The sequence below is a fragment of the Aethalodelphis obliquidens genome, unplaced genomic scaffold (assembly GCF_003676395.1).
Source record: "Aethalodelphis obliquidens isolate GAN/ISIS:26980383/991018 unplaced genomic scaffold, ASM367639v1 scaffold42, whole genome shotgun sequence".
Taxonomy (NCBI): domain Eukaryota; kingdom Metazoa; phylum Chordata; class Mammalia; order Artiodactyla; family Delphinidae; genus Aethalodelphis; species Aethalodelphis obliquidens.
Window position 1 is genome coordinate 13,260,586 of NW_020837986.1, and position 9,223 is coordinate 13,269,808.

Sequence of the window (9,223 nt, forward strand, 5' to 3'; positions counted from 1 at the left end):
TCAGAGCAATGTTAATTCCTTCTACCCAAAATGGACCTTCCAAATCCTCAAAGGGTGGTAGGTATTATTCTCCTCCAACTATGTCCTAAACAGTTTCGCCCTCAGTCCTGATAAGACTAATCCCTAAGGCAGATATGAAAAAAGAACTAGAAATTGGTCCGATGCAGGATGACCTTTGCACCTTGGACAGACGTGCCATCTGTATTAGTTTTCTACTGCTGCACTGCATAACAAATTACCACAAACTTAGTGGCTTAAAACAGTGCAAATCTATATCTCACAGTTTCCTTGGACCAGGAATCTGGGCACATCTTAGCTGGATCCTCTGCTCAGGTCTTGCAAGGCTACAATCAAGGTGATGGCTGGAGTTGTGTTTCTCCTCTGGGGCTTGGGGTTCTCTTCCAAGATCATCCAGATTGTTGGCAGAATTGTTACTTGGGGTTGTAGGACTGAGGTCCCTGTTTCCTTGCTAGTCATTGGCTGGGACTGCTCTCAGCTCCTAGAGGCCACTTGCAGTTCCTTTTGAAGTGGTTCCCATAGGCAGTTCACAACATAGATGTTGCTTTTCTTCCAGGCCAACAGGAGCATGTCCTTCTGATTTCCAACCCTCCCCCCACTCCAAGTCAGCTATGGCAGAGTCTTATATAATGTATTGTAATCATGGTAATAACTATCCCATCAAATTCAGAGGCTCCATTGACACTCAAGGGAGGGCATTATACAAGGCGTGTACACTGAGGATGGGAATCTTGGGGGCCACCTTAGAATTCTGCCTACCACACAATCCTACCCCTCAAAAAGCCAGTGGAAGGGGATAGAGCCCCTCTAATTCCTCCAGAACTAGTCAAGTGTCTTAATCTTTTTTCATAATATCTTTTCTATTCTCATATATTTATGTATGTTTATTCAGTTGCTCCAGAGTCTTTGCTTGAAAAACCTTCCCTTTCCTCACTGAATTGCCTTGCCTCTTCTGTCAAAATTCAATTGACTATGTATATGTAGGTCTATCTCTAGACTTTGTTTTGTTCTGTTGACTTATTTGTCTACCCTTATGTCACTACCACACTGTCTTAATTACCATAGCTTCATAGTAAATCTTTGAAATCAGGGAGCATAAGTCAAACTTATTTTTTTTCAAGATTGTCTTTGCAATTTGAGGTCCTTTGGACTTCAGTATAAATGTTAGGATCAGACTTCCCTGGTGGTGCAGTGGTTAAGAATGTGCCTGCCAATGCAGGGGACATGGGTTCAAGCCCTGGTCCAGGATGATCCCACATGCCGCGGAGCGGCTGGGCCCAAGTGCCACAACTACTGAAGCCCGTGCGCCTAGAGCCCATGCTCTGCAACAAGAGAAGCCACCGCGATGAGAAGCCCTCGCACCACAATGAAGAGCAGCCCCTGCTCGCTACAAACTAGAGAAAGCCCCCGTGCAGCAATGAAGACCCAACACAGCCCAAAATTAATTAATTAATTTAAAAAATGTTAGGATCAGTTTGCTATTCTATCAAAAAAAGTATGTTGGGTTTTTTTATTGGGATTGTATTGAATGTACAGATCATTTTGGGAAGTAGTGACACCATAAACTATTGACTTCATCATTCCATGAATATGGTCTATCTCTATTAATTTAAGTCTTCAATTTCTTTCCACGATGTCTTCTAGTTTTCAGTATAGAAGTCTTGAACGTTTTTAATTAGATTTATTCATAGGTATTTGATTTTGTGATGCTATTGTAAATTTTTAATTTTCCAATTATTTGATAATAGTATATTGTGGTAAACAAAATAATGCTCCCTCAAAATGTGTCCATGTCCTCGGGCTTCCCTGGTGGCGCAGTGGTTAAAAATTCGCCTGCCAATGCAGGGGACACAGGTTCAAGCCCTGGTCCGGGAAGATCCCACGTGCCGCAGAGCAGAGCAACTAAGCCCATGCGCCACTACTACTGCAGCCGATCACGCCTAGAGCCCATGCTCTGCAACAAGAAAAGCCACGGCAATGAGAAACCCGCGCACCGCAACGAAGAGTAGACCCCGCTTGCAAAAGCTCGCGCACAGCAACGAAGATCCAGCGCAGCCAAGAATAAATAAATTAATTTAATTAAAAAAACAATTTAAAAAAATGTGTCCATGTTCTAATCCCTAGAACCTGTGAATGTGTTACATTACATGGCAAAGGGAAATTAAGGTTGTAGATGGAATTAAGGTTTGGAATCAACTGACTTTAAAACAAAGAAATTATCCTGAAGTACACAGGTGGGCCCAATGTAATCACTCATTTTAATGCTCTGGGAGGGAAATAAAGAAATTTATTTCTTTAGGTACCATTCATCAGAGGTGCCACACGGAATAAGAAGCAGGTTGGGGTGGGAGAGCTGGATTCTAGAGTAATTCATTCCTCTCTCTGGGTCTAATCTTTCCCACTTCTGAAATGGGGGAGTTGGCCTGTGCACTCCTAGAGGGCAGGGGCTTGTCAGATTCACCTCTGTGCCCCCATTGGCCAGCACTGGGGTCGCCTGGGAAAAAAACACATTAGCGTTTTGGGGGTGGATGGATGGAGGGATGGATGGATTATAGATGGATGAGCGAGTCGCAAGACGGCACGGGGTGAAAAGATCTCTAAGAGCTTTTCCAGGTCAGGAAATACGAAATTCTGAGCTTCCCCGGGGGTCACAGAAATCGCTGAGTACAGTTTAGAATCCTAGAGTTTCATAAATTTCCCGCCAGCAAACTGGGTTTCTTGGACTCTCGCAGGAACTCCGGCGTTGCGCGGCATGCCGGGACTTGTAGTTTTCTCTCTGAACTCATCATTTTCTTCCCATTCTAACAGGAATCCCTCCACGAGGACCCCACAACTTCTGAATCCCTCCGCGATTTCCCTCCCTCTCTGGGACGATGGAACATCTGGATCGAGGGGCACCCCTACCTTCTGTCGCGACATGATACGATTCCCCAGGGCCCGACCCAAACCGTCACTGCGTCCCGCTCGAGCGTTTGCGTCCCGTTGCCAAGGCGACGGAGGGAAGGCTCTGCCGCTCTGATTGGATGAGGCAAAGACACGCCGTTTGGCGCAGCTCGCGGTCTCGAGCTGATTGAAGCCCTTGCGTGTCATTGCGGCCCGGACCCCTCTACTCCCCTCTACTTTCTCTCCCAGCCCCACGCCTCCGCGACCCTGGGGCACACCGGGCCAGAGACCGGCTGCCAGCCGCGGGCACTCACTGCCTAGCGTCTCCTCCGGCTGCACTTCGGTTGAACTAAATAGCGCTGCGTCTGAAAAGTTGTCAGTTTTTGGTCAATGCGATGGTTCTAAGTTTCCTTACTCGGTCCCTCACTGAGTTACCTGGTCAGTTGGTCACCTGGCCAATCGGTCACTTCTGATCTCTCCCAGTCACTCTAATTCTTAGGCACCAACTATGCTAGGACTCGCCTCAATGCCTGCAGTAGCCTCCTGTCTAGTTGTGCCCACTTTGCCCTATCCATTCCAATTCATTCTCTGCACTGCAGGCAAAGAGCCCTTTAAAACACAAATCTGATCTTGTCTCTCCCCTGCGTATAACCTGAAGTGGCAATTTATTCGTCGTTGCACCCTGTATTGGCTCCCTGTCCTTCCACTGCCCTGGAATCTCTATACCTATATCTATATAGCTGACTAGAAACTATTAAAAAAATTTTATTGTTGTTATTTTATACCAACAAAACGTAAGTTATGTAGGAATGTATCTAACAAAATATATGCAAGGCATTCATTAAACAACAAATTATTATTAAGCATCTACACTATGTCTTGCCCCATTCTTGACTCTGAGGATACAGCAGTGAACAAAACTAATAAGGATTGTGGAGTTAATATTCTCATAGAGAAAATTACAAAATATTATTGAAGGACATTAAAGAAGGCCTGAATAAGTGGAGGGATATACCATGTACGTGGATGAGAAGACTCAGTATCATAAAGACATGTATTTTCCCAAATCCAATCAGGATTTTTGAGAGCCCTTATCAAACCAAAAAAACAAAGTGTATTTGTTGGGGAAAGGAGATATTTCTCTGCCTATTAAGTCACATTATGGTGCAGGGAGAGGCAAATATTAATGGAATACAATGGAGATCCTAGAAACAGACACAGGTGTGTGTGTGTGTGTGTGAACTTGATGTACCATACATAGAGGTGGCATCATAAATCAGAAGGGAAAGGATGGAGAACTCAGTAAATGGCACTGAGAAACTGGCATTCCATAGGAATAAAAAATAAGATACCTAATTCAAATGGATTAAAGAATAAATATGGCAAACAAATATTTCGGACTACAGCTGACCCTTGAACAATGCGGAAGTTAGGGGTTTCAATCCCAAGAAGTTGAAAAACCACCTATAGCTTTACAGCTGGTCTTCCCTATAGACGGTTCTGCATCCTTGGATTCAACCAACCTCTGATTGTATAGTACTGTAGTACATATTTATTGAAAAAAATCTGCATATACGTGGACCTGCTTAGTTCAAAATCACGTTGTTCAAGGGTCAACTGTATATACATACATACATATATATATAATTTTATGACTTCATGGTGAAGAAGGATTTCTTAATAAAGCATAACTCATAAGGGAAAAGTTGATCTGTGACTCTCTCAAAATTTAAACTGCCATGTAACGGAAGACATTGCAAATTGGATTAAAAGACAAGCAATAGACTAGGAGTAAAAATCTGCAATCTATATAACAAAGGGCAAGCATTCAAAGAACTCCTGAAAACCATTAAGAAAGACTCTCCCCCACAATCTGCAAAAGAAAAGTGAACAAAATATATAAATAGGGAACTTTCAGCGGAAAAAAACTTGAATTGCCAATAGGCAACTGAGATACATAAATCAAAATAATTATAAGAGATGATTTTAAATACATCAACTAGACAAAATTAAAACACATATGCATGCCAAGTGTCTGTGAGCATGTTGGGGAACAGGAATCTTTATATGATTACATTCACACTTTGGAAGGCAATTTGGCAATATCTCATAAAGTTGAAAAGGCACACACCTTACAACTCGTCGATTCAACTGCCGGATATACAGCCCATAGGCTCTCTGAATACAGCTGCACAACCCATGGACTACCTTTTGTTTTACAGCTAATGTGCAAGATGACAACCTTCCCTAAAGAAATTCGAACACTTGTGCATAGGTTGTATGTATAAGGATGTTCTTTGCATATAATATAAAGCATTCTTTATATTAGTGGAAAATATTAGAAATGATTTAAATGTCCATTGGTAGGGTGATGGATGAATAAAAGGGGATATACCCTAATAAAAAAATACTATACAGTGATTAGAATGAATGATTCAGCTCTATATCAACATGGAGATATCCCCCAAACCTATTGTTGGATCAATAAAAGAAAGTTGTAGAATGATAAATATTTTTAAAGGTTACATTTGTGTTAATTATAAACACACATACAAAAGCACATTCTATATATTTATGGGCATATAGGTATTACAAGTTTAAAAACACAGACTGGAAAGATGCACACCCAATTCATGATAGCGTTGCCTGTGGGGAGAGAATTAAGGAGGAGGAGAGAGGAGAGGAAACGTCAACTATGTCAAGTTTATTTGAAATGGTTTTTTTTAAAGAACCCAGTTGAAGTAAATAGGTCAAAATATTCTTATCTGGATTTGTTTTCATTTTTTTTCTAAATGAAAATCAAGCCATAGTAATAAAAGAAAATCAGTACTATGATAGAGGAAGTTTAGGATGTTTTGGGAATGCATAACAGTGAGGTCTAACCAATCTAATTGGGGTCAGCAGAGACTTCCAGGAGGAAATGGGAGTTCATCTGGTAAAGGGGATGGGAAGGGCATTCCAGGCAGAGGGAACAGCATGTACAAAATTGGAAGACAGAGTGAAGAATGTTTGAGGAAGTGAATGAAGATCAGTGACCAGGAAAGAGTGAAGAGAGGAAAGATGAGACGGCCAAACCTGTATGTTTTTGTTTGTTTCCTTTTTAACAGATGCAGAAACAGAGTCCTAGTGAGGGGAGTAGAACCCAGGCCTCCTAACTCCCTGTCAATTGCTCTGTGATAATAATAATGACAACAAAAATAATGATGATGATGATAATGATGATGTGCTGTGTGCAGTCTCTCTAGTAGGTACTTTAAATATGTCCTTGCATTTAATCTCACTACAGACCTAGAGGGTTTTTTTTCCCCATTTTACAGATGGTAAAACTGAGGCCCATAGAAGTTAAGAAATTTGCTCAGAGTCACAGTGGCAGAAGCCCAATCCCACAAGGCTTTGTGTGCCGTACTTAGCAGGTTGGACTTTTCCCCAAGGGCACTGGTGAGTGTATTAGGTTCCTACTGCTGCTGTAATTACCATAAACTGAATGACTTAAAACAGTACAAATGTATTAGCATATAGTTCCTGATGTCAGGAGTCTGAATCGGGTCTCACTAAGCTAAAATGAAAGTGTTGGCAGGGCTGAGTTCCTTCTGGAAGCTCTATGAGAGAGTCTGTTTCTTTGTTTTGCCTTCCTCATGGCCTCTTTCCATTCTCGAAGCCAGAAATCATAGCACTGTGACCTCTGCTGCTGTCATCACATCCCCTCTGACTCTTATACTCCTGCCTTCCTCTTTCACTTATAAGGATTCTTGTGATTACACTGGACCTTCCCAAACAATCCAGGATAATCTCCCCAACTCACGGTCAGCTGATTAGCAACTTCAATTCCATCTGCGGCCTTAATTTCCTCTTGCCATGTAACATAACACGATCCCAATTTCCAAGGATTAGAGAATGGACATCTTCGGGGAGACCATTAACTTGCCTACCATGGTGAACCACTGAATGGTTTTAAGCAAGGAAACACAAGGTGAGAACTGCATTTTAGCATCTTCATATTACTGGTTTTAAAAAACTGTCACTTCCCGTGACTCATTTAAGGCAAATTGGGCTTTGTAACAACTAACACTTTCAAAGCCTGAACAGTATATAGATATTAAATGTGTTAAATCTAATAACTACATTTTTTTCCAGGGTTTTTAACCTCATAGAGTTCTTTCCTACCTGTGCTTTGATTATTCCCCCAACAATCAAGTAGAGGTACAAAGGGTTATGTGGTAATTGCCCCCAGATGGATGAGGAAACAGACCCGGGGCATTCGGTCACCTGCCCAGGTTCACGGAGCTGCTAAGTCCAGGGTCATGATGAGGAACTGGTCTTCAGGCCGCCTTCTCGGCATTTCTTTATGCCATCCATAGGGTGGGGACTTCTGGAAAACTCAGGTCAGACAGTACATCTTTTGCAATATTTCATGTATAACCTGGGGCCCAATAATTATTTGTTGAATGGATTAATAACCCTGATTTTACTTCTGAGGCACAGATAGCGATTTTCAAGGCAGGAAAACTGGGAGTCATCCTAGAATTCCTTCCTTTTCCCCACATATAATCTATCTACATGTCGGTTATGCTGCCAAAATACTAATATATGCTGCATCTCTCCCCTTCTTTGCAGCCTCTCCACTCCCTCTTTGTCCCAGGGCACCTCATCTCTTGCCATCTCTCACCATCTCTCCTCAAAGCCTCCCTTCTTTGCTTCTCTAATCTATACTCCAGTTAGGGGCCAATGTGATCCATGTAAATCAGATGACATGGCCACTCTGTTTAAATTTTCCTACTGGCTTTCCATCATACTGAGAAGGAAACTCTAAACCCCCAATCATGGCCATACGTGGTCCTTCATGCTTGGCCTCTTCTCCTCTTTAGCCTCAATCTTACCACCTTCCCTTGGCCTCCTCCCCTCCAGTCCTACTGGCTCTTCCCAAAGACCAAGCTTTCCCACCACAGGGCCTTTGCTTGTGCTGTTCCTTCTGCTGGAAATCTCTCCACTCTTTAAACAGCTGTGTCCTTCTTACATGTCAGGTCTTATCCAAATGTCTCCTATTTACAGAAGTTCTTCCTGTTCTCCAGTTTGCTTCCTCCATAGAAAATTGTGACTGTTTGTAAATGCTTTGCCTATTTGTCTATTTTGTTCACCTTCCCTCCTAGCCCTGATGTCCAGTATGGAGCTACCAGCCACATATGGCGATTAAGCATTTGACATGTGGCTAAACTGAACTGAGATGTGCTCTAAGTATAAAATACACACTGGATTTTAAAGACTTAATACAATTAAAAGAATGTAAAATATGTCATTAATAATGTTTAAATATTGACTACACATTGAAATGATAATATTTTGGCTATACTGGGTCAAATAAAACCATTAGTAACAACCTGCTTCTTTCTACTTTTTTAATGTCGCTACTAGAGAATTATGATTACCCATGTGGCTCACATTGTATTCCTACTGGGCAATGCTGGTCTAGACCGTTAGCCAACAAAGGTAGGAACCACTGCCACCTTATCTGTTAGGGACACCCCTAATGCCTACCATATAGTGGGTACTCAGTAAGTATTTGTTGAATAATTTGGTTTATATGAGAACCTTGGACACAGAGCTGAGACAGGCAGCCCCATGTACACTGTGAATTTGAGGAAGAAAGAAATACCAAAGAAACAGTTTTATTTTCCTGCAGTCACTGCATTTCAGACAGGTTCCTCCGACCCTGTCCTTCTCTGTACCCACATTCCTCCCACAGTCACTTACCACTACAGATGGAGGGGGGCAGGTGACGGCTAGAGGAGTAAAGCTGGTTCAGCTGCTTCTATTTCAGTCCCACAGGAGGTGTGTGCTCTCAGTTATTTCACATTCTCCATCTTTGGTCCTAGTAGCAGCACACTGAGACATACCGTTTGGGTAGCTGGGAGCCCAAATGGATTTGCCCAAGGTCACTGAGCAGGTCAGAGGTGAATGAATAGGGCCTGGAACCCTGGTCTCCAGACTCACCTTCTGAGACTCTTGCCTCTAACTACATCCTGTCGTAGTCTCCTTTACTCCAAGGAACCCAGGTGACTGTAACCCTCACTCATCTCCCTCTCCTCACATGCACCTCTGATTTACTGGGGCCCCTAAGCAGAGTTATGCCTGGTCCCAGCAGAGCTGACCCAGATGGCACTATCCTCAGAGGCCAAAGTATATGGGAGGAAGAGATGGGAGGACGGCTGGATGAATGAACAGACAGACGGAACAGTGAATGGATGGAGTGGAGGATGGGAGGACAGACTGGCTGCAAGAGTTGGGGAGGAGGATGGTTGACTGGTAAGATGCCTGCATGGGGGAC